The sequence below is a fragment of the Zea mays genome, chromosome 10, assembly GCF_902167145.1.
Source record: "Zea mays cultivar B73 chromosome 10, Zm-B73-REFERENCE-NAM-5.0, whole genome shotgun sequence".
NCBI lineage: Eukaryota > Viridiplantae > Streptophyta > Magnoliopsida > Poales > Poaceae > Zea > Zea mays.
This window is the reverse complement of record NC_050105.1, coordinates 137,636,171-137,658,526: the sequence shown is the minus strand read 5'-3', so window position 1 is coordinate 137,658,526 and position 22,356 is coordinate 137,636,171. Positions and strand designations below refer to the sequence as shown.

The window sequence follows — 22,356 nt, the reverse complement described above, 5'->3', positions numbered from 1 at the left end:
GCTTCAGGACTTTGGCGATGACGAATGGCCCCTCCCAGGGGGGCGTGAGCTTGTGCCTCCCTCGGGCGTCTTGCCGCAGCCGAAGCACCAGATCGCCCACCTGGAGGTCTCGGGACCGGACCCCTCGGGCGTGGTAGCGTCGTAGGGACTGCTGGTACCGCGTCGAGTGTAGTAAGGCCCTGTCCCGAGCCTCCTCCAGCTGGTCCAGCGAGTCTTCTCGGCTAGCTTGGTTGCTTTGGTCGGTGTAGGCCCTCGTCCTCGGGGAGCCGTATTCCAGGTCAGTGGGCAAGATAGCTTCGGCCCCGTAGACCAGGAAAAACGGCGTGAAACCCGTGGCACGACTCGGCGTCGTCCTTAGGCTCCAGACCACCGAGGGGAGTTCCTTCATCCATCGCTTGCCGAACTTGTTGAGGCCGTTGTAGATCCGAGGCTTGAGCCCTTGTAGAATCATGCCGTTGGCACGCTCTACTTGCCCATTTGACATGGGATGAGCCACGGTGGCCCAGTCCACCCGGATGTGGTGGTCCTCGCAAAAATCCAAGAATTTTTTGCCGGTGAACTGGGTACCGTTGTCGGTGATGATGGAGTTTGGGACCCCGAAGCGATGGATGATGTTGGTGAAGAACGCCACCGCCTGCTCGGACCTGATGCTGTTCAGGGGCCTGACCACGATCCACTTGGAGAATTTGTCGATGGCGACCAACAGGTGCGTGTAGCCCCCGGGCGCCTTCTGCAAGGGACCGACGAGGTCCAGACCCCATACAGCGAAAGGCCAGGTGATGGGTATCGTCTGCAGAGCCTGAGTGGGCAGGTGGGTCTGCTTCGCATAGAATTGGCACCCTTCGCAGGTGCGGACAATTCTAGTGGCGTCAACCACCGCCGTCGGCCAGTAGAAGCCTTGCCGGAAAGCATTCCCGACAAGGGCTCGAGGCGCTGCATGATGGCCGCAAGCCCTCGAGTGTATTTCTTGCAGTAGTTCCCGACCTTCGGTGATGGAGATGCATCGCTGGAGGATGCCCGAGGGGCTGCGATGGTAGAGCTCCTCTTCATCGCCCAGCAAGACGAACGACTTGGCGCGTCGCGCTACCCGCCGAGCCTCGACTTGGTCGAGGGGTAGCTCTCCCTGGCGGAGATATTGCAGGTACGGGGCCTGCCAATCTCGATCAGGCGTGGCCCCGCTCTGCTCTTCCTCGACGCCCAGTGCCTCACCCTCGGGGGCCGAGGGTACCTCGGGCTGTGCCGAGGGCGCCTCGGGCTGTGCCGAGGGTACCTCGGACCCGGGGGTGTCGTCGATCTTGACGGAGGGTCGATGCAGATCCCGGGAGAAGACGTCCGGGGGGACCGTCGTTCGCCCCGAGGCTATTTTAGCCAGCTCGTCTGCAGTCTCGTTGAAGCGCCGAGCGATGTGGTTGAGCTCGAGCCCGAAGAACTTGTCCTCCAGGCGCCGGGCCTCATCGCAGTAGGCCTCCATCTTCGGGTCGCGGCAGTGGGAGTTCTTCATGACTTGGTCGATGACGAGCTGCGAATCACCGCGGGCGTCGAGGCGTCTGACCCCTAGCTCGATGGCGATCCGCAACCCGTTGACCAGAGCTCCGTACTCGGCCACATTGTTGGACGCCGGAAAATGGAGGCGCAGCACGTAGCGCAGGTGCTTTCCAAGGGGCGAGATGAAGAGCAGGCCCGCGCCGGCTCCTGTCTTCATCAGCGACCCGTCGAAAAACATGGTCTAGAGCTCCGGTTGGATCGGAGCCGTCGGCAGCTGGGTGTCGACCCATTCGGCCATGAAGTCCGCCAACACCTGGGACTTGATGGCCTTCCGAGGGGCGAACGAGATTGTTTCGCCCATGATTTCCACCGCCCACTTTGCGATCCTGCCCGAGGCCTCTCGGCACTGGATGATCTCCCCCAGGGGGAAGGATGACACCACAGTTACCGGATGAGACTCGAAGTAGTGTCGTAACTTCCGCCTCGTCAGGATCACAGCATACAGCAGCTTCTGAACTTGTGGGTAGCGGATCTTGGTCTCGGACAGCACTTCACTGACGAAGTAGACCGGCCTCTGAACGGGCAGTGCATGCCCTTCCTCTTGCCTCTCGACCACAATCGCGGCGCTAACCACCTGAGTGGTCGCGGCGACGTAGACCAAGAGGGCTTCTCCATCAGCTGGGGGCACCAAGACGGGCGCCTTGGTAAGGAGCGCCTTCAGGTTTCCGAGGGCTTCCTCGGCCTCAGGGGTCCAAGCGAAACACTCAGTCTTCCTTAAGAGGCGGTACAGAGGCAGACCTCTTTCGCCGAGGCGTGAGATGAAGCGGCTCAGGGCCGCGAGGCATCCCATGACCCTCTGTACGCCTTTTAAGTCCTTGATGGGTCCCATGCTGGTGATGGCCGCGATCTTCTCCGGGTTGGCTTCGATGCCTCGCTCGGAGACGATGAACCCCAGGAGCATGCCTCGGGGCACCCCGAAGACACACTTCTCAGGGTTGAGCTTGACTCCTTTCGCCTTGAGACATCGGAATGTCGCTTCAAGGTCGGAGAGGAGGTCGGAAGCCTTCCTTGTCTTGACTACGATGTCATCGACGTAGGCCTCGACTGTGCGACCGATGTGTTCGCCGAACACATGGTTCATGCACCGCTGGTACGTCGCGCCCGCATTCCTCAAACCGAACGGCATGGTGACATAGCAGTACATGCCGAACGGCGTGATGAAAGAAGTCGCGAGCTGGTCGGACTCTTTCATCCGGATCTGGTGATACCTTGAGTAGGCATCGAGGAAGGACAGGGTTTCGCACCCAGCGGTGGAATCCACGATTTGATCGATGCGAGGCAGAGGGTAGGGAACCTTCGGACATGCTTTGTTGAGACCAGTGTAGTCTACGCACATCCGCCATTTCCCCCCTTTCTTCCTCACAAGCACAGGGTTGGCAAGCCATTCGGGATGGAATACCTCTTTGATGAACCCTGCTGCCATTAGCTTGTGGATCTCTTCGCCAATCACTCTGCGCTTCTCCTCGTCGAATCGGCGCAGAGGCTGCCTGACGGGTCGGGCTCCGGCCCGAATATCCAGCGAGTGCTCGGCGACATCCCTCGGTATGCCGGGCATGTCCGAGGGACTCCACACAAAGACGTCGGCGTTTGCGCGGAGAAAGTCGACGAGCACTGCTTCCTATTTGGGGTCGAGCCCGGCACCGATCCGGATCTGCTTGGTGGTGTCGCCACTGGGGGCAAGAGGGACGGCCTTAACCGTCTCCGCTGGCTCGAAGTTGCCGGCATGGCGCTTCACGTCTGGCACCTCCTTGGAGAGGTTCTCCAGGTCGGCGATGAGGGCCTCGGACTCGGCGAGGGCCTCGGCGTACTCCACGCACTCCACGTCGCATTCGAACGCGTGTTTGTACGTGGGGCCGACGGTGATGACCCCGTTGGGGCCCGGCATCTTGAGCTTCAGGTAGGTGTAGTTGGGGACGACCATGAACTTCGTGTAGCATGGCCTCCCTAGTACGGCGTGGTAGGTTCCTCGGAACCCGACCACCTCGAATGTCAGGGTCTCCCTTCGGAAGTTGGAGGGCGTCCCGAAGCAGACGGGGAGGTCGAGTCGTCCGAGGGGCTGGACGCGCTTCCCAGGGATGATCCCGTGGAAGGGCGCAGCGCCTGCTCGGACGGAGGACGGATCGACGCGCAGGAGCTTGAGGGTCTCGGCGTAGATGATGTTGAGGCAGCTGCCCCCATCCATCAGGACCTTGGTGAGCCTGACGTTGCCGACGACGGGGTCGACGACGAGCGGGTATTTCCCCGGGCTCGGCACGTGGTCGGGGTGGTCGGCCTGGTCGAAGGTGATGGGCTTGTCGGACCAGTCTAGGTAGACTGGCGCCGCCACCTTCACCGAGCAGACCTCCCGGCGCTCTTGCTTGCGGTGCCGAGCCGAGGCGTTTGCCGCATGCCCACCGTAGATCATGAAGCAGTCGCGGACCTCGAGGAATTCTCCTGCTTGGTGATCTTCGTTCTTGTCGTCGTCGCGGGCCCTGCCACCCTCGGCGGGTGGCCCGGCCCTGTGGAAGTGACGCCGAAGCATAACGCACTCCTCGAGGGTGTGCTTGACGGGCCCCTGATGGTAGGGGCACGGCTCCTTGAGCATCTTGTCGAAGAGGTTTGCACCTCCGGGGGGCTTCCGAGGGTTCTTGTACTCGGCGGCGGCGACAAGGTCCGCGTCAGCGGCGTCGCGTTTCGATTGCGACTTCTTCTTGCCTTTCTTCTTGGCGCCGCGCGGAGCAGACGCCTCGGGAGCCTCTTCCGATGGGCGGCCCTGGGGCTGCTTGTCCTTTCGGAAGATAGCCTCGACCGCCTCCTGGCCAGAGGCGAACTTGGTGGCGATGTCCATCAGCTCGCTCGCCCTGGTGGGGGTCTTGCGACTGAAAGGGAATTAGGCTTACACCTTGTCCCTAATTAATTTTGGTGGTTGAATTGCCCAACACAAAACATTTGGACTAACTAAGTTTGCCCAAGTGTATAGATTACACAGGTGTAAAAGGTTCACACTCAGCCAATAAAAAGACCAAGTTTTGGATTCAACAAAGGAGCAAAATGGGAACCGAAGGCCCTCTGGTCTGGGAGCACCGGACTGTCCGGTGTACACCGGACAGTGTCCGGTGCACCAGAGGACTCCAGCTCAAACTCGTCACCTTCGGGAATTTCCAGAGGCGACTCCGCTATAATTCACCGGACTGTCCGGTGTACACCGGACAGTGTCCGGTGCGCCAAGGAAGGTCAGCCTCAGGAACTCGCCAGCTTCGGGAAAACTCCAACGGCTAGTCCGCTAAAATTCACCGGACTGTCCGGTGTGCACCGGACTGTCCGGTGCAACCCCGGAGCAACGGCTATCTCCGCGCCAACGGCTCTCTGCCGCGCATTTAATGCGCGCTCTGCGCGCGCAGATGTCAGGCGCGCCCACTCCGGCACACCGGACAAGGAACAGTAGATGTCCGGTGTGCACTGGACACCCAGGCGGGCCCACAAGTCAGAAGCTCCAACGGTCAGAATCCAACGGCAGTGATGACGTGGCAGGGGGCACCGGACTGTCCGGTGTGCACCGGACTGTCCGGTGCGCCATCGAACAGACAGACTCCCAACGGCCACTTTTGGTGGTTGGGGCTATAAATACCCCAACCACCCCACCATTCATTGCATCCAAGTTTTCCACTTCCCAACTACTACAAGAGCTCTAGCATTCAATTCTAGACACACCAAAGAGATCAAATCCTCTCCAAATTCCACACAACGCCCTAGTGACTAGAGAGAGTGATTTGCTTGTGTTCTTTCGAGCTCTTGCGCTTGGATTGCTTTCTTCTTTCTTGATCCTTTCTTTGCAATCAAACTCACTTGTAACTTGAGGCAAGAGACACCAAACTTGTGGTGGTCCTTGTGGGAACTTTGTGTTCCAAGTGATTAAGAAGAGAAAGCTCACTCGATCCGTGGATCGTTTGAGAGAGGGAAGGGTTGAAAGAGACCCGGCCTTTGTGGCCTCCTCAACGGGGAGTAGGTTTACAAGAACCGAACCTCGGTAAAACAAATCTCCGTGTCTTACTTGGCTATTCGCTTGGGATTTGTTTTGCGCCCTCTCTCGCGGACTTGTTTCTCTGTTACTAACGCTAACCCGGCTTGTAGTTGTGTTTATATTTGAAAATTTCAGTTTCGCCCTATTCACCCCCCCTCTAGGCGACTTTCAATTGGTATCAGAGCCCGGTGCTTCATTAGAGCCTAACCGCTCGAAGTGATGTCGGGAGATCACGCCAAGAAGGAGATGGAGACTGTCGAAAAGCCCACTACAAGCCAAGGGAGCACTTCATCGGAAGAGTCCCACACCAAGAGGAGGGAGAAGAAGAAGATCTCCTCCAACAAAGGGAAGGAGAAGAAATCTTCTTCTCACCACAAAGAGAAGAAGGAAAAATCTTCTTCCCACAAGCCGCATCGGAGTGGGGACAAGCAAAAGAGGATGAGGAAAGTGGTCTACTACGAGACCGACACTTCATCAACATCGACCTCCGACTCCGACGCGCCCTCCGTAACTTCTAAACGCCAAGAGCGTAAAAAGTTTAGTAAGATCCCCCTACACTATCCTCGCATTTCTAAACATGCACCTCTTCTTTCCGTCCCATTAGGCAAACCACCAACTTTTGATGGTGAAGATTATGCTAGGTGGAGTGATTTAATGCGATTTCATCTAACCTCACTCCACAAAAGTATATGGGATGTTGTTGAGTTTGGTACACAGGTACCGTCCATAGGGGATAAGGATTATGATGAGGATGAGGTGGCCCAAATCGAGCACTTCAACTCTCAAGCGACAACGATACTCCTCGCCTCTTTAAGTAGAGAGGAGTATAACAAAGTGCAAGGGTTGAAGAGCGCCAAGGAGGTTTGGGATGTGCTCAAAACCGCGCACGAGGGAGATGAGCTCACCAAGATCACCAAACGGGAAACGATCGAGGGGGAGCTCGGTCGGTTCCGGCTTCGCAAAGGGGAGGAGCCACAACACATGTACAACCGGCTCAAGACCTTGGTGAACCAAGTGCGCAACCTCGGGAGCGTAAAGTGGGATGACCACGAAGTGGTTAAGGTTATTCTAAGATCTCTTATTTTCCTTAACCCTACTCAAGTTCTATTAATTCGTGGTAATCCTAGATATACTAAAATGACCCCCGAGGAAGTAATCGGGCATTTTGTAAGTTTTGATTGCATGATCGAAGGCTTGAGGAAGATCAACGAGCTTGACGAACCCACCACATCCGAAGCTCAACCCGTCGCATTCAAGGCAACGGAAGAAAAGAAGGAGGAGTCCACACCAAGTAGGCAACCAATCGACGCCTCCAAGCTCGACAATGAGGAAATGGCGCTCGTCATCAAGAGCTTCCGCCAAATCCTCAAGCAAAGGAGAGGGAAAGACTACAAGTCCCGCTCCAAGAAGGTTTGCTACAAATGTGGTAAGCCCGGTCATTTTATTGCTAAATGTCCTATATCAAGTGACAGTGACCGAGGCGACGACAAGAAGGGGAGAAGAAAGGAGAAGAAGAGGTACTACAAGAAGAAGGGCGGCGATGCCCATGTTTGTCGGGAGTGGGACTCCGATGAAAACTCTAGCGACTCCTCCGACGACGAGGACGCCGCCAACATCGCCGTCACCAAGGGACTTCTCTTCCCCAACGTCGGCCACAAGTGCCTCATGGCAAAGGACGGCAAAAAGAAGGTAAAATCAAGATCCTCCACTAAATATGAAACCTCTAGTGATGATAATGCTAGTGATGAGGAAGATAATTTGCGTACCCTTTTTGCCAACCTTAACATGGAACAAAAAGAAAAACTAAATGAATTAATTAGTGCTATTCATGAAAAGGATGACCTTTTGGATTCCCAAGAAGATTGTCTAATTAAAGAAAATAAGAAACATGTTAAGGTTAAAAATGCTTATGCTCTAGAAATTGAGAAATGTGAAAAATTATCTAGTGAGCTAAGCACTTGCCGTGAGATGATTGACAACCTTAGGAATGAAAATGCTAGTTTAAATGCTAAGGTTGATTCACATGTTTGTAATATTTCAATTCCCAATCCTAGAGATAATAATGATAATTTGCTTGCTAGGATTGAAGAATTGAACATTGCTCTTGCTAGCCTTAGAGTAGAAAATGAAAATTTAATTGCTAAGGCTAAAGAAATAGATGTTTGCAATACTATCATTTCCAATCTTAGAGATAAAAATGATATTCTTCATGCTAAGATTGTTGAACTTAATTCTTGCAAACCCTCTACATCTATTGTTGAGCATGTATCTATTTGTACTAGATGTAGAGATATTGATGTTAATGCTATTCATGATCATATGGCTTTAATTAAACAACAAAATGATCATATAGCAAAACTAGATGCTAAAATTGCCGAGCATAACTTAGAGAATGAAAAATTTAAATTTGCTAGAAGTATGCTCTATAATGGGAGACGCCCGGGCATTAAGGATGGTATTGGCTTCCAAAGGGGAGACAATGTCAAACTTAGTGCCCCTCCTAAAAGATTGTCTAACTTTGTTAAGGGCAAGACTCCCATGCCTCAGGATAACGAGGGTTACATTTTATACCCTGCCGGTTATCCCGAGAGCAAAATTAGGAGAATTCATTCTAGGAAGTCTCACTCTGACCCTAATCATGCTTTCATGTATAAGGGTGAGACATCTAGCTCTAGGCAACCAACCCATGCTAAGTTGCCTAGAAAGAAAACTCCTAGTGCATCAAATGATCATAATATTTCATTTAAAACTTTTGATGCATCTTATGTTTTGACTAACAAATCCGGCAAAGTAGTTGCCAAATATGTTGGGGACAAACACAAGGGGTCAAAGACTTGTGTTTGGGTACCCAAAGTTCTTGTGTCTAATGCCAAAGGACCCAAAACCATTTGGGTACCTAAAGTCAAGAACTAAACTTGTTTTGTAGGTTTATGCATCCGGGGGCTCAAGTTGGATACTCGACAGCGGGTGCACAAACCACATGACAGGGGAGAAAAAGATGTTCTCCTCATATGAGAAAAACCAAGATCCCCAACGAGCTATCACATTCGGGGATGGAAATCAAGGTTTGGTCAAAGGATTGGGTAAAATTGCTATATCTCCTGACCATTCTATTTCCAATGTTTTTCTTGTAGATTCTTTAGATTACAATTTGCTTTCCGTATCCCAATTATGTCAAATGGGCTACAACTGTCTTTTTACTGATATTGGTGTCACTGTCTTTAGAAGAAGTGATGATTCAATAGCATTTAAGGGAGTGTTAGAGGGTCAGCTATACTTGGTAGATTTTGATAGAGCTGAACTCGACACTTGCTTAATTGCTAAGACTAACATGGGTTGGCTCTGGCATCGCCGACTTGCACATGTTGGAATGAAGAATCTTCATAAGCTTCTAAAGGGAGAACACATTTTAGGACTAACAAATGTTCATTTTGAGAAAGACAGGATTTGTAGTGCATGCCAAGCAGGGAAGCAAACTGGCACCCATCATCCGCATAAGAACATAATGACGACCGACAGACCACTGGAGCTCCTACACATGGATCTATTCGGCCCGATCGCTTACATAAGCATCGGCGGGAGTAAGTACTGTCTAGTTATTGTGGATGATTATTCTCGCTTCACTTGGGTATTCTTTTTACAGGAAAAATCTCAAACCCAAGAGACCTTAAAGGGATTCTTGAGACAGGCTCAAAATGAGTTTGGCTTAAGGATCAAGAAAATAAGAAGCGACAACGGGACGGAGTTCAAGAACTCTCAAATTGAAGGCTTTCTTGAGGAAGAGGGCATCAAGCATGAGTTCTCTTCTCCCTACACACCTCAACAAAATGGTGTAGTGGAGAGGAAGAATAGAACTCTATTGGACATGGCCAGGACCATGCTTGATGAATACAAGACTTCGGATCGGTTTTGGGCCGAGGCGGTCAACACCGCTTGCTACGCCATCAACCGGTTATATCTTCACCGAATCCTCAAGAAGACATCATATGAACTCCTAACCGGTAAAAAGCCCAACATTTCATATTTTAGAGTCTTTGGTAGCAAATGCTTTATTCTTGTTAAAAGAGGTAGAAAATCTAAATTTGCTCCTAAAACTGTAGAAGGCTTTTTACTTGGTTATGACTCAAACACAAGGGCATATAGGGTCTTTAACAAGTCCACTGGACTAGTTGAAGTCTCATGTGACGTTGTGTTTGATGAGACTAACGGCTCTCAAGTAGAGCAAGTTGATCTTGATGAGATAGGTGAAGAAGAGGCTCCATACATCGCGCTAAGGAACATGTCCATTGGGAATGTGTGTCCTAAGGAATCCGAAGAGCCTCCAAATGCACAAGATCAACCATCCTCCTCCATGCAAGCATCTCCACCGACTCAAAATGAGGATGAAGCTCAAGTTGACGAAGAAGAAGATCAAGCAAATGAGCCACCTCAAGATGATGGCATTGATCAAGGGGGAGATGCAAATAAGGAAGACAAGGAGGATGAGGAACCAAAGCCGCCACACCCAAGAGTCCACCAAGCAATCCAACGAGATCACCCCGTCGACACCATCCTCGGCGACATTCATAAGGGGGTAACCACTAGATCTCGTGTTGCACATTTTTGTGAACATTACTCGTTTGTTTCCTCTATTGAGCCACACAGGGTAGAGGAAGCACTACAAGATTCGGATTGGGTGGTGGCTATGCAAGAGGAACTCAACAACTTCACTAGGAATGAGGTATGGCATTTAGTTCCACGTCCTAACCAAAATGTTGTAGGAACCAAATGGGTGTTCCGCAACAAGCAAGATGAGCATGGTGTGGTGACAAGGAACAAAGCTCGACTTGTGGCCAAGGGATACTCCCAAGTCGAAGGTTTGGATTTCGGTGAAACCTATGCACCCGTAGCTAGGCTTGAGTCAATTCGAATATTATTGGCCTATGCTACTTACCATGGCTTTAAGCTTTATCAAATGGACGTGAAGAGTGCCTTCCTCAATGGACCAATCAAGGAAGAGGTCTATGTTGAGCAACCTCCCGGCTTTGAAGACAGTGAGTGTCCTAACCATGTCTATAAGCTCTCTAAGGCGCTTTATGGGCTCAAGCAAGCCCCAAGAGCATGGTATGAATGCCTTAGAGATTTCCTTATTGCAAATGGATTCAAAGTCGGAAAAGCCGATCCTACACTCTTTACCAAAACACTTGAAAATGACTTGTTTGTATGCCAAATTTATGTTGATGATATTATATTTGGGTCTACTAACGAGTCTACATGTGAAGAGTTTAGTAGGATCATGACACAGAAGTTCGAGATGTCTATGATGGGGGAGTTGAAGTATTTTCTAGGATTCCAAGTCAAGCAACTCCAAGAGGGCACCTTCATTAGCCAAACAAAGTACATTCAAGACATTCTAAACAAGTTTGGGATGAAGGATGCCAAGCCCATCAAGACACCCATGGGAACCAATGGACATCTCGACCTCGACACGGGAGGTAAGTCCGTGGATCAAAAGGTATACCGGTCGATGATAGGTTCATTACTCTATTTATGTGCATCTCGACCGGACATTATGCTTTCCGTTTGCATGTGTGCAAGATTCCAATCCGACCCTAAGGAATCCCACCTTACGGCCGTAAAACGAATCTTGAGATATTTGGCTTATACTCCTAAGTTTGGGCTTTGGTACCCTCGGGGATCCACATTTGATTTGATTGGTTATTCGGATGCCGATTGGGCGGGGTGCAAAATCAACAGGAAGAGCACATCGGGGACTTGCCAGTTCTTGGGAAGATCCTTGGTGTCTTGGGCTTCAAAGAAGCAAAATTCGGTCGCTCTTTCCACCGCCGAAGCCGAGTATATTGCCGCAGGCCATTGTTGCGCGCAATTACTTTGGATGAGGCAAACCCTGCGGGACTACGGTTACAAATTAACCAAAGTCCCTTTGCTATGTGATAATGAGAGTGCAATCAAAATGGCCGACAATCCCGTCGAGCATAGCCGCACTAAGCACATAGCCATTCGGTATCATTTTCTTAGGGATCACCAACAAAAGGGAGATATCGAGATTTCTTACATTAACACTAAAGATCAATTAGCCGATATCTTTACCAAGCCACTTGATGAACAAACTTTTACCAAACTTAGGCATGAGCTCAATATTCTTGATTCAAGCAATTTCTTTTGCTAGATTGCACACATAGCTCATTTATATACCTTTGATCATGTCTCTTTCATGTGCTATGACTAATGTGTTTTCAAGTCTTTCTCAAACCAAGTCATAGGTATATTGAAAGGAAATTAGAGTCTTCGGCGAAGACAAAGGCTTCCACTCCGAAACTCATCCTTCGCCGCCACTCCGCGCTTCTCTCCATCTTTAGGGGGAGAATTCCAAGCAAAAGGACTTCGTCTTTGGTATAATCTTAACTCATTTATTTATGACCAAAGGGGAAGATAGCACTTCGAGGGCTCTCATGATTCCGTTTTTGGCGATTCATGCCAAAAAGGGGGAGAAATGAGCCCAAAGCAAAAGGACCGCACCACCACCTTTTTTTTCAAAAACTTAGTGTTGAATATTATCAATTGGTTTTCCTTTTGTGTTCAAAAGGGGGTGAAAGTAGTATTTCAAAAATGGTATATCAAAACCCTCTTGAACACTAAGAGGTGGATCTCATTTAGGGGGAGTTTTGTTTAGTCAAAGGAAAAGCATTTGAAACAGGGGGAGAAAATTTCAAATCTTGAAAATGCTTTGCAAAATCTTATTCATCTACCTTTGACTATTTGCAAAAACAAAACATGTGGTGCAAACGTGGTCCAAAATGTTATATAAGAAAGAAACAATCCATGCATATCTTGTAAGTATTTTGGCTAAATTCAAAGCAACCTTTGCACTTACATTATGCAAACTAGTTCAATTATGCACTTCTATATTTGCTTTGGTTTGTGTTGGCATCAATCACCAAAAAGGGGGAGATTGAAAGGGAATTAGGCTTACACCTTGTCCCTAATTAATTTTGGTGGTTGAATTGCCCAACACAAAACATTTGGACTAACTAAGTTTGCCCAAGTGTATAGATTACACAGGTGTAAAAGGTTCACACTCAGCCAATAAAAGACCAAGTTTTGGATTCAACAAAGGAGCAAAATGGGAACCGAAGGCCCTCTGGTCTGGGAGCACCGGACTGTCCGGTGTACACCGGACAGTGTCCGGTGCACCAGAGGACTCCAGCTCAAACTCGTCACCTTCGGGAATTTCCAGAGGCGACTCCGCTATAATTCACCGGACTGTCCGGTGTACACCGGACAGTGTCCGGTGCGCCAAGGAAGGTCAGCCTCAGGAACTCGCCAGCTTCGGGAAAACTCCAACGGCTAGTCCGCTAAAATTCACCGGACTGTCCGGTGTGCACCGGACTGTCCGGTGCAACCCCGGAGCAACGGCTATCTCCGCGCCAACGGCTCTCTGCCGCGCATTTAATGCGCGCTCTGCGCGCGCAGATGTCAGGCGCGCCCACTCCGGCACACCGGACAAGGAACAGTAGATGTCCGGTGTGCACTGGACACCCAGGCGGGCCCACAAGTCAGAAGCTCCAACGGTCAGAATCCAACGACAGTGATGACGTGGCAGGGGGCACCGGACTGTCCGGTGTGCACCGGACTGTCCGGTGCGCCATCGAACAGACAGACTCCCAACGGCCACTTTTGGTGGTTGGGGCTATAAATACCCCAACCACCCCACCATTCATTGCATCCAAGTTTTCCACTTCCCAACTACTACAAGAGCTCTAGCATTCAATTCTAGACACACCAAAGAGATCAAATCCTCTCCAAATTCCACACAACGCCCTAGTGACTAGAGAGAGTGATTTGCTTGTGTTCTTTCGAGCTCTTGCGCTTGGATTGCTTTCTTCTTTCTTGATCCTTTCTTTGCAATCAAACTCACTTGTAACTTGAGGCAAGAGACACCAAACTTGTGGTGGTCCTTGTGGGAACTTTGTGTTCCAAGTGATTAAGAAGAGAAAGCTCACTCGATCCGTGGATCGTTTGAGAGAGGGAAGGGTTGAAAGAGACCCGGCCTTTGTGGCCTCCTCAACGGGGAGTAGGTTTACAAGAACCGAACCTCGGTAAAACAAATCTCCGTGTCTTACTTGGCTATTCGCTTGGGATTTGTTTTGCGCCCTCTCTCGCGGACTTGTTTCTCTGTTACTAACGCTAACCCGGCTTGTAGTTGTGTTTATATTTGAAAATTTCAGTTTCGCCCTATTCACCCCCCCTCTAGGCGACTTTCAGCGACCCAGCTTGCTCACCAGGTCACGGCAAGTGGTGCCGGCGAGGAACGCGCCGATGACATCCGAGTCGGTGATGTTGGGCAGCTCGGTGCGCTGCTTCGAGAATCGCCGGATGTAGTCCCGGAGCGACTCCCTCGGCTGTTGCCGGCAGCTTTGAAGGTCCCAGGAATTCCCGGGGCGCACGTATGTGCCCTGGAAATTGCCGGCGAGGGCTTGGACCAAGTCGTCCCAGTTGGAGATCTGCCCCGGAGGCAGGTGCTCCAACCAGGCGCGAGCAGTGTCGGAGAGGAACAGGGGGAGGTTACGGATGATGAGGTTGTCGTCGTCCGTTCTGCCCAGTTGGCAGGCCAGACGGTAGTCCGCGAGCCACAGTTCCGGTCTCGTTTCCCCCGAGTACTTCGTGATAGTAGTCGGGGGTCGGAACCGGGTCGGGAATGGCGCCCGTCGGATGGCCCGACTGAAGGCCTGCAGACCAGGTGGTTCGGGCGAGGGACTCCGATCCTCCCCGCTGTCGTAGCGCCCCCCACGCCTGGGGTGGTAGCCTCGGCGCACCCTGTCGTCGAGGTGGGCCCGTCGGTCGCGTCGATGGTGCTCATTGCCGAGGTGGCCCGGGGCCGCAGGCGCGGTGTTGCGCGTGCGCCCGGTGTAGACCGAGGCTTCCCGCATGAATCGGGAAGTCGCGGCATGAGGTTCCGAGGGATATCCCTGCCTTCGGGAGGCAGTGCTCTCGGCCCGTCGGGCCGCAGCGCCTTCCAGGAGATTCTTGAGCTCTCCCTGGATTCGCCGACCCTCGGTGGTTGATGGCTCCGGCATCGCGCGGAGGAGCATCGCCGCGGCTGCCAGGTTCTGACCAACCCCGCTGGATGTGGGCGGCGGCCTGACCCTGACATCGCTGGCGACGCGGTGCTGGAGACCTTGGGGCAGGTGACGTATTTCTCCGGCCAGGGGTTGGCCCGCCCATACCTGCCCGACGTCCCGACGGATCGGCTCAAGCGCTCCTGTTCCCTCATTGAGCCTGGCCTGCACCTCGCGGACTTGCTCGAGTTGTGGGTCGTAACCCCCCGCCGGAGCGGGGACCACAACTAGCTCCCGTGGGATGTCGGCGCGAGGCACCGGCCTAGGAAGATCACCATCCTCCGGCATGCCGAGATGGTTGCCTTCGGAAGGATCCCCTAGCTCGATGTGGAAACATTCGCGGCTTGGGCCGCAGCTCTCGTCGTCAAGGCTGCGGCTTCCGTCGGAACAGTCGGAGAGGCAGTAGTCACATGCGGTCATGAAGTCCCGCATGGCACCGGGGTTGCCAAGTCCGGAGAAATCCCAACAGATGTTGGGATCGTCATCTTCCTCGGACCCAGAGGGCCCGTAGGTTGAGACGTCCGTCAACCGGTCCCAAGGCGACCGCATACGAAACCCCAGTGGGGTTGCACTTGCCTCAATGAGAGTGCCCGCCAAAGCGAGGTCGTTTGGCGGGTTGAGGCCGAGTCGAAATGACGTAAGATGGGAGTTAGTCGGTTCCTTTTGGTCGACGAGGAGCGACGTTGTCACATCGGGGACTGGTTGCACCGTCGTCCCAGGTACGAGGGCGACGTCCTGCAGGCCTTCCGCGAGCGCACTGGCGTCGTCTTCTTGCTCGGGATCAGCGTGTCGCGGGGGGACGGCGCTTGCCTTCGTCTCAAACGCGAGGTCGACGTCCGGCGTGCCTTCCGTCGGGGCGTCGGGGGCGTCAATTCGCTCGACGGCCAACGAAGCGCGGCCTCCCGCTTGGCCTTGATGGCCCCGCCTCCTCCTCCGTTGGCGGGGGAGAGAACGGAGCGAGCTCGAATGTTGTTCTTCCACCACGCGGGGAAGGTGTCGTCGATTCCGCCGCCGGCGGGCGGGTTGTCGGCCGCCATTGTCGTTGTCGCGCGGCGGTGGAAGAAGTATCATGTCGTAGCTGCCGTCGAAGGACATGAACTCAAGAGTCCCGAAACGAAGCACCGTCCCGGGCCGGAGAGGTTGCTGGAGACTGCCCATCTGGAGCTTGACGGGAAGCTGTTCGTCAGCACGCAGCAGGCCCCTACCTGGCGCGCCAACTGTCGGCGTTTCGAGACAGGGGGGTCCCTAAGCCGACGAGTGAGTGTGCTGCGTGCCCCAGCCCAGATGGGTCGAGCGCGTGGGCGAGCGCGAAGGGGGGAGAGGCGAGGTGGCCGGAGTCGGGCGTGAGAGAGGTGGAAGTCCCGCGGCCTTCGTGTTCGTCCCGCGCCCAGGTCGGGTGCGCTTGCAGTAGGGGGGTTACAAGCGTCCACGCGGGTGAGGGAAGCGAGCGGCCCCAAGAGAGCGCCTGTCCCGTCCTCGGTCCCGCGCGGCCAACCTTCTCTAAGAAGGCCCTGGTCCTTCCTTTTATAGTCGTAAGGAGAGGATCCAGGTGTACAATGGGGGGTAGCAGAGTGCTACGTGTCTAGCGGAGAGAGAGAGCTAGCGCCCTGGGTACATGCCAATGTGGCAGCCGGAGAAGTCTTGGCACCTTGCTGGCGTGATGTCGTGGCTGTCGGAGGAGCGACGGAGCCTGGCGGAGGGACAGCTGTTGGAGCGGTCGAGTCCTTGCTGACGTCGCCCTGCTGCCGTAAGAGAGCTAAGAGCCGCCGTCGTCACAGAGCTTGGGGGGCGCCATCATTGCCCATCCGGCGGAGCTGGCCAGATGGGACGCCGGTCTTGTTCTTCGTGACCCAAGTCGGCTCGGGGTAGGTTGGTGATGGCGCTTCCTGTTGACGTGGCGGGCCTGTGCCCTAGGCAGGGCGACGTGGGGGCTCCTCCGAAGCCGAGGTCGAGTCTGTCTTCCGTTGCCGAGGCCGAGCCCGAGCCCCCGGGTCGGGCAAGGCGGAGATCGTTTGGCCGAGGCCAGGGCAGAGTCCGAGCCCTGGGGTCGGGCGAGGCGGAGATTCGTCGTCTTCCGGGTCTTAGCCCGAGTCCGAGCCCTGGGGTCGGGCGGAGCGGAGTTTGTCGTCTTCCGGGTCTTTAGCCCGAGTCCGAGCCCTGGGGTCGGGCGGAGCGGAGTTCACCGTCTTCCGGGTCTTAGCCCGAGTCCGAGCCCTGGGGTCGGGCGGAGCGGAGTTCGTTTGGCCGAGGCCAGGGCGGAGCCCGAGCCCTAGGGTCGGGCGAGGCGGAGATTCGTCGTCTTCCGGGTCTTAGCCCGAGTCCGAGCCGTGGGGTCGGGCGGAGCGGAGTTCGTCGTCTTCCGGGTCTTTAGCCCGAGTCCGAGCCCTAGGGTCGGGCGGAGCGGAGTTCGCCGTCTTCCGGGTCTTAGCCCGAGTCCGAGCCCTGGGGTCGGGCGGAGCGGAGTTCGCCGTCTTCCGGATCTTAGCCCGAGTCCGAGCCCTGGGGTCGGGCGGAGCGGAGTTCGCCGTCTTCCGGGTCTTAGCCCGAGTCCGAGCCCTGGGGTCGGGCGGAGCGGAGTTTCCCATGGCGCCTTTGGCAGGGCCCGACTGCCTGTCAGACTCACTCTGTCGAGTGGCACTGCAGTCGGAGTGGCGCAGGCGGCGCTGTCCTTCTGTCAGACTGGTCAGTGGAGCGGTGGAGTGACGGCGGTCACTTCGGCTCTGCCGGGGGGCGCGTGTCAGGATAAAGGTGTCAGGCCACCTTTGCGTTAAATGCTCCTGCAACCTGGTCAGTCGGCGCGGCGATTTAGTCAGGGTTGCTTCTAAGCGAAGCCAAGGCCTCGGGCGAGCCGGAGGTGTGTCCGCCGTAAAATGGGGGGCCTCGGGCGAGACGGAAGTCTCTCGAGGTCGGCTGCCCTTGGCCGAGGCTAGGCTCGGGCGAAGCGTGATCGAGTCACTCGTGTGGACTGATCCCCGACTTAATCGTACCCATCAGGCCTTTGCAGCTTTATGCTGATGGGGGTTACCAGCTGAGAATTAGGCGTCTTGAGGGTACCCCTAATTATGGTCCCCGACATAAATCTTGAAATGTATGAACACTTTTATCTTTCTCCGTGTGTAATCCTTATGATGGATTTTTCGTACAATTAAATTCTTCTCATAGCCATATTTTCTAGAAAGCCCATTAAAATAAAACTGAACTAAACAGGTTCATAGTGGTCTCTTGGACCAAGTAGTCTTTTTTTATACTAGGTCAGTGCCCGTGCGTTGCAACGGAACATATAAATTAGTCAGGAACCATCTTAGAAGATTTTGCCAACACCTATTCACACAAACAGTAAATTAGTCAGCATTATATTCATTTACGAGAAATTGTTATATAATCACATGAAAAACAACTAATTGTGATTCCTCTTTCAAGTATTGCTCTAGCTAAATTAGGAACTTGATTCCACACAAGAGGACACATTAAAGAATTTGGTATTCAGAAAGGAAAATATAGGAGCACATCGTCATCAAAATATGAACGCCTTCCAGAGATGGTCTCAAGCAGTACAAAGCAAACTTATACACTGCGTTGTACTCATCAGGAGCATTGTACTCGTCATCTTGTTTCTTGTCAACGCCAAAGCTGATGTCTGAAACCTTTGCAACATCGTCTTCAGTCAAGGATATGCATGAACTGTTTAGTGTTACAGGAGTGTTTTGCTAGTGTGTATATTGCAGACGTGACTGCTAGTTCAGGTGCTCCGCTTCGTTAACTGCAACAGTGTTTTGACGACAATTAGTAAAAGCTAAAATGAGTGTTATCCTATCAACAACTACTAATACCATGAGCCTTGGTATGACGAGAGCATACACTTACATGTATTACATGTATTCTTTAGATGGATAATAATAGATAACCATTTTACTCAATTTTCATATCTGAAGACATCTTAGAGGTTAAACTCTTTGCTACTCTCATGTATTACTAAAAACTTACAGAAGAATGCGCCAAGAATTGCATGTTCAAGTACACATGAGCAAGCACTCCTGTTGACCGAAGGTTGTTCAGTGAACTGGCATATTCAAGTGTCCACAGTAGCAAGTGTACCACATTGGTGATTGGTGGATGAGAAGTTGAACGAACACAAATATGAGAACTTATTGATATTTGCGCTAAACCAACTGATATGTTCCAATATTGCAAGTGCGGACAAGTTATTAATTATTGTAGTCATTTCACAAAGTAATGTTCATGTACGGTGTTTGTGAATGCACAAAAGGAAGCATCTGGCATCTGTTTAGCGATGTAACAAGTGTATAGAATCATAAAGGAAGTGAAAAGCATCACCTAACCATCAAGACTAGTCTGTGTCCATCATATCTGGGTTTGGCCTATACTTCAGGAGGTCTTCCTCATCCGAATGCCCATCCTTCCCATTCGCCTCTGCATTTCCTGATTTCTCTTGAGCAGTGGCATTGTCAGCCGCATTGGTGAGCTTCTGGATTTGGTAATCTACCTTCTTGTCACTCGGATGAATCTACAAGAGCGCAGCAGCAGAGCCATGTGTAGAAACCACATGCAGTTTAGCTTCATTCTCCAGTACCAAAAGTATCATCAACTCACATATTGTAAAGTTAATAACAAAGCGCGCAAGTTGCCCTGTTTTCCAGTAGACCACCTCTTAATTTCAAAGTCTAAAGTGTCTCCAATTCTGACCTTCACGTACATGGTCTGAGCTGTGGACGCGGCGTCCTCTGCCGGTGCCTTTCTCCTGGAGGAGCTCGCGGCGAGGGTGTTCTTTCGGTAGTTCTGCACGGGTGGCCATCCCACCACCTGCGCTCTGCACAAATCAACATCACCGCATCAGTCAGCTCAGCCCGCAGTGACGTACAAGTCCAACTCTAGGCAGAAACGGTAAGGCGTGCCCGTAGCGAATATCAAAGCGGGGTCTTACTTGGCGGCCGGCGGCGCGGCGGTGAAGGCCTGCTTGTCGTCGGTAGCCCAGGCAGCGACGGGGCGCTAGGCGGGGCCTGGGAAGGCGCGTTTGGCGAAGACACCAGCGGGCACCTTGGGGGCGGTCGGCAGCGGGCCGAGGGTGAGCGAGCAGGATCAGCGCCTGTTGTCCAGTTGGATGTCTAGGCTCTCGAGGTCGACCTTGTTAGCACACAGGTAGGACTCGTTCTTCCCCAACAACAACGACGCGTCGCCGACGCTCGATGCCATCGCGGCCCGAGACCGACTTCCGCCACCGCCGCCGGCTTGTCCTCCTCGTCCACCACGTTGTAAGATGGGGGTCAAAAGGGGCCTGGCACCAAGAGGGCGCATCAGGAGGAAGGGGCCCATTTTGTGGAGAGTCGATGCTGCATTGCTGCCACAGGAGAACAGAAATCAGAGATCGTACGGACAAGAGGCAGAGAAGTCTCCTGAAGAAAAAGGAATAGAAATGCTATTAAACAAAAAAAGAACCTTGGATCGTGCATAAACAGGTCGGGCGTAGAGATGCTGGATGCCCAGGATTTTACGGTCGATCATGCCAACTGCATTGCAGCCTGGGCTGGTGTCACCTCTTACTCCACATTTCACCTAAGCAAGAAAGATTGCGAATTCGAAGCTCATGAGTAATAAAACCTCTTAGCATAAAGAAATGATGAAGTAGAAACTACAAAGAAATGCTTCTCTGTGGAGCCAGGAGCTGATGTCTGGTACTCCCAGTCAGGAACATAGATATCGTACAACAGGGACTTGTATGTTATCACCACGACTGCGCCTACGAACAAAATGGCTCGTGATCCTTCCCATAGTGCAGAAAGGGGAGTACTTTTGGTCTAACTAACTCACAGCTAGTAGCGGTATCGCTTGAGCAAATCGTATCCATAGTCTACATCTTCATCTCCTCTGATCCAAATCTCACGGAGGGCGGTCAGCAGATAAGCTATTGCAATTCTCTGCAATCAAGAATGTGAGGCATCAGTTTTACATACATACTTACCAAACACCAGTTTTATCTTGTCCATGGACAAAATACATAGCTCATAACAGAAACACGCATTACATATACCTACAGTACACCCATCAGCCTTATTTCTTGAAGGTCAACCCCGAAACTTAGACTGCGAACACCATGAAAGAATCCACCTGCGCAGCGCGTAGCGCAGCAAAAAAAAGGCATCAAACACATTTTCATTTCCACGAGTGTAATTTTGGTTAGTTGAAGAAACATAGCTCAGCTGCCATCACACCTTATAGAATTGAAGCATAATTGCAGCATCAATAGAAAATAATATACTTATCACTCAAAGTGATGCTAGCAATGTGTCGAAATGTGTTCTAAGATTGTTTCGAGGTTTCGCCATCAGATACTACAAAGAAAAATATAGAGATGCAATTCAACAGCACAAGAATAGAAAACAATGGTTAAAACCATTACAGGATGTTAAGGACTCAGATACATAGATGTCTGCGCATCAGTCGCTCGACAGAAGCTGGCCTCGGATCAAGTGCTGGATTATGCATCAGTTTATCTTCACTATCCAAAATCAAATCACGGAGCACAAAAAACAACTAAAATCAAATTATGGATCAAGGAAAAACAATGAAACAAGATTGGAGGGGGGCTGTAGTTATTCAGTGGTGGCAATAGGGTACCTCGCCCTTGGAGGACGGCGCAGACTTGAAGCACAAAAAACAACTAAAATCAAATTACGTATCAGGGAAAAACAATGAAACATGGTTGGAGGGGGCCTGTAGTTATTCAGTGGTGGCAATAGGGTACCTCGCCCTTGGAGGACGGCGCAGACTTGAAGCAGCGGAGCGCGGCGTCCTCGAGCACGAAGTAGCGCTTGCGCGAGTACTGCATCCCAAATAGGTTGGATCGCGAGTACTGCATCTAAAATCAAATTACGGATCAGGGAAAACAACGAAACAAATTAATAGCAATTTGTATTTCTTCTCTGTGGACGCCTACTTCAGTTGGACAGGCATACACTATCTGAATATCTTATAGCCAACAGGAACCGACCAACACTCCTGAAACAGAGAAGAAATACAAATTGCTATTAATTTTGCCAAATGGATAGTGCATGTAATGATGTTCTTCAATGAAACATGAAGACTCAAAAGGCTCACTTGAGATAAACAAGCATCGTTTCTTCGTATGTAAATAATAGGGCGGGTCTGGTAGAGTAGCATGAGTTATCAGATAACGGATTTGAAACGGTCTTTCTACAATTATGAAAAAGGTTTGCGTCGGTTTATTATCCTTACATCAGATCTATCAAACCTCTCATGTCTCGCTGCTCGCTAAGTTACCTGGTCATGGATTTGAATCAGTCTCACTATATTCATGGAATAGTCTTGCGTCGATTTGTCCTTGCATCAGACCTATCAAACCTCTGTAAGAGCCTTCGATACTATTCTTTGGCAGTGGTACGCCAGTATCCATGGAAGTTGACCACCTAGAAAAGAGGACTGATTGGAGTACGAGCTGTAATTACCTCGGCACGGAGAGAGGCAAATCGTTGATTTCGTAGGATCAGTTTTATAATTTTCCTGACACAGGATGCTGAAGAATCATATAGTTTCCAGATCCATATGCACTTCTGTGGCGATGCTGTTCACACTTCACAGATGCCTACGAAATTCTGCTAGGATCCAACAGAAGGCAGCATGCATTGATAGGCAAGCTATTCCCCGGTAATGGAAAGA

At 51.8% G+C, this 22,356-nt stretch overlaps 1 long non-coding RNA gene and 1 other non-coding gene across 2 annotated transcripts; both read right to left on the bottom strand.

The window, feature by feature from the left end:
• Nucleotides 1–19,887: 19,887 nt before the first annotated feature.
• On the bottom strand, nt 19,888–20,386 carry LOC103641927 (uncharacterized). The gene is made up of 3 exons (XR_560568.2): nt 20,316–20,386; nt 20,119–20,235; nt 19,888–20,020 (listed from the first exon to the last, which is right to left on the bottom strand). It is a non-coding gene; the product is annotated as an uncharacterized lncRNA (long non-coding RNA).
• A 701-nt stretch (nt 20,387–21,087) lies between these two features.
• On the bottom strand, nt 21,088–21,185 carry LOC111590383 (small nucleolar RNA snoR31). Its single transcript, XR_004853510.1, has one exon. It is a non-coding gene; the product is annotated as a small nucleolar RNA snoR31 (small nucleolar RNA).
• Nucleotides 21,186–22,356: the final 1,171 nt, after the last annotated feature.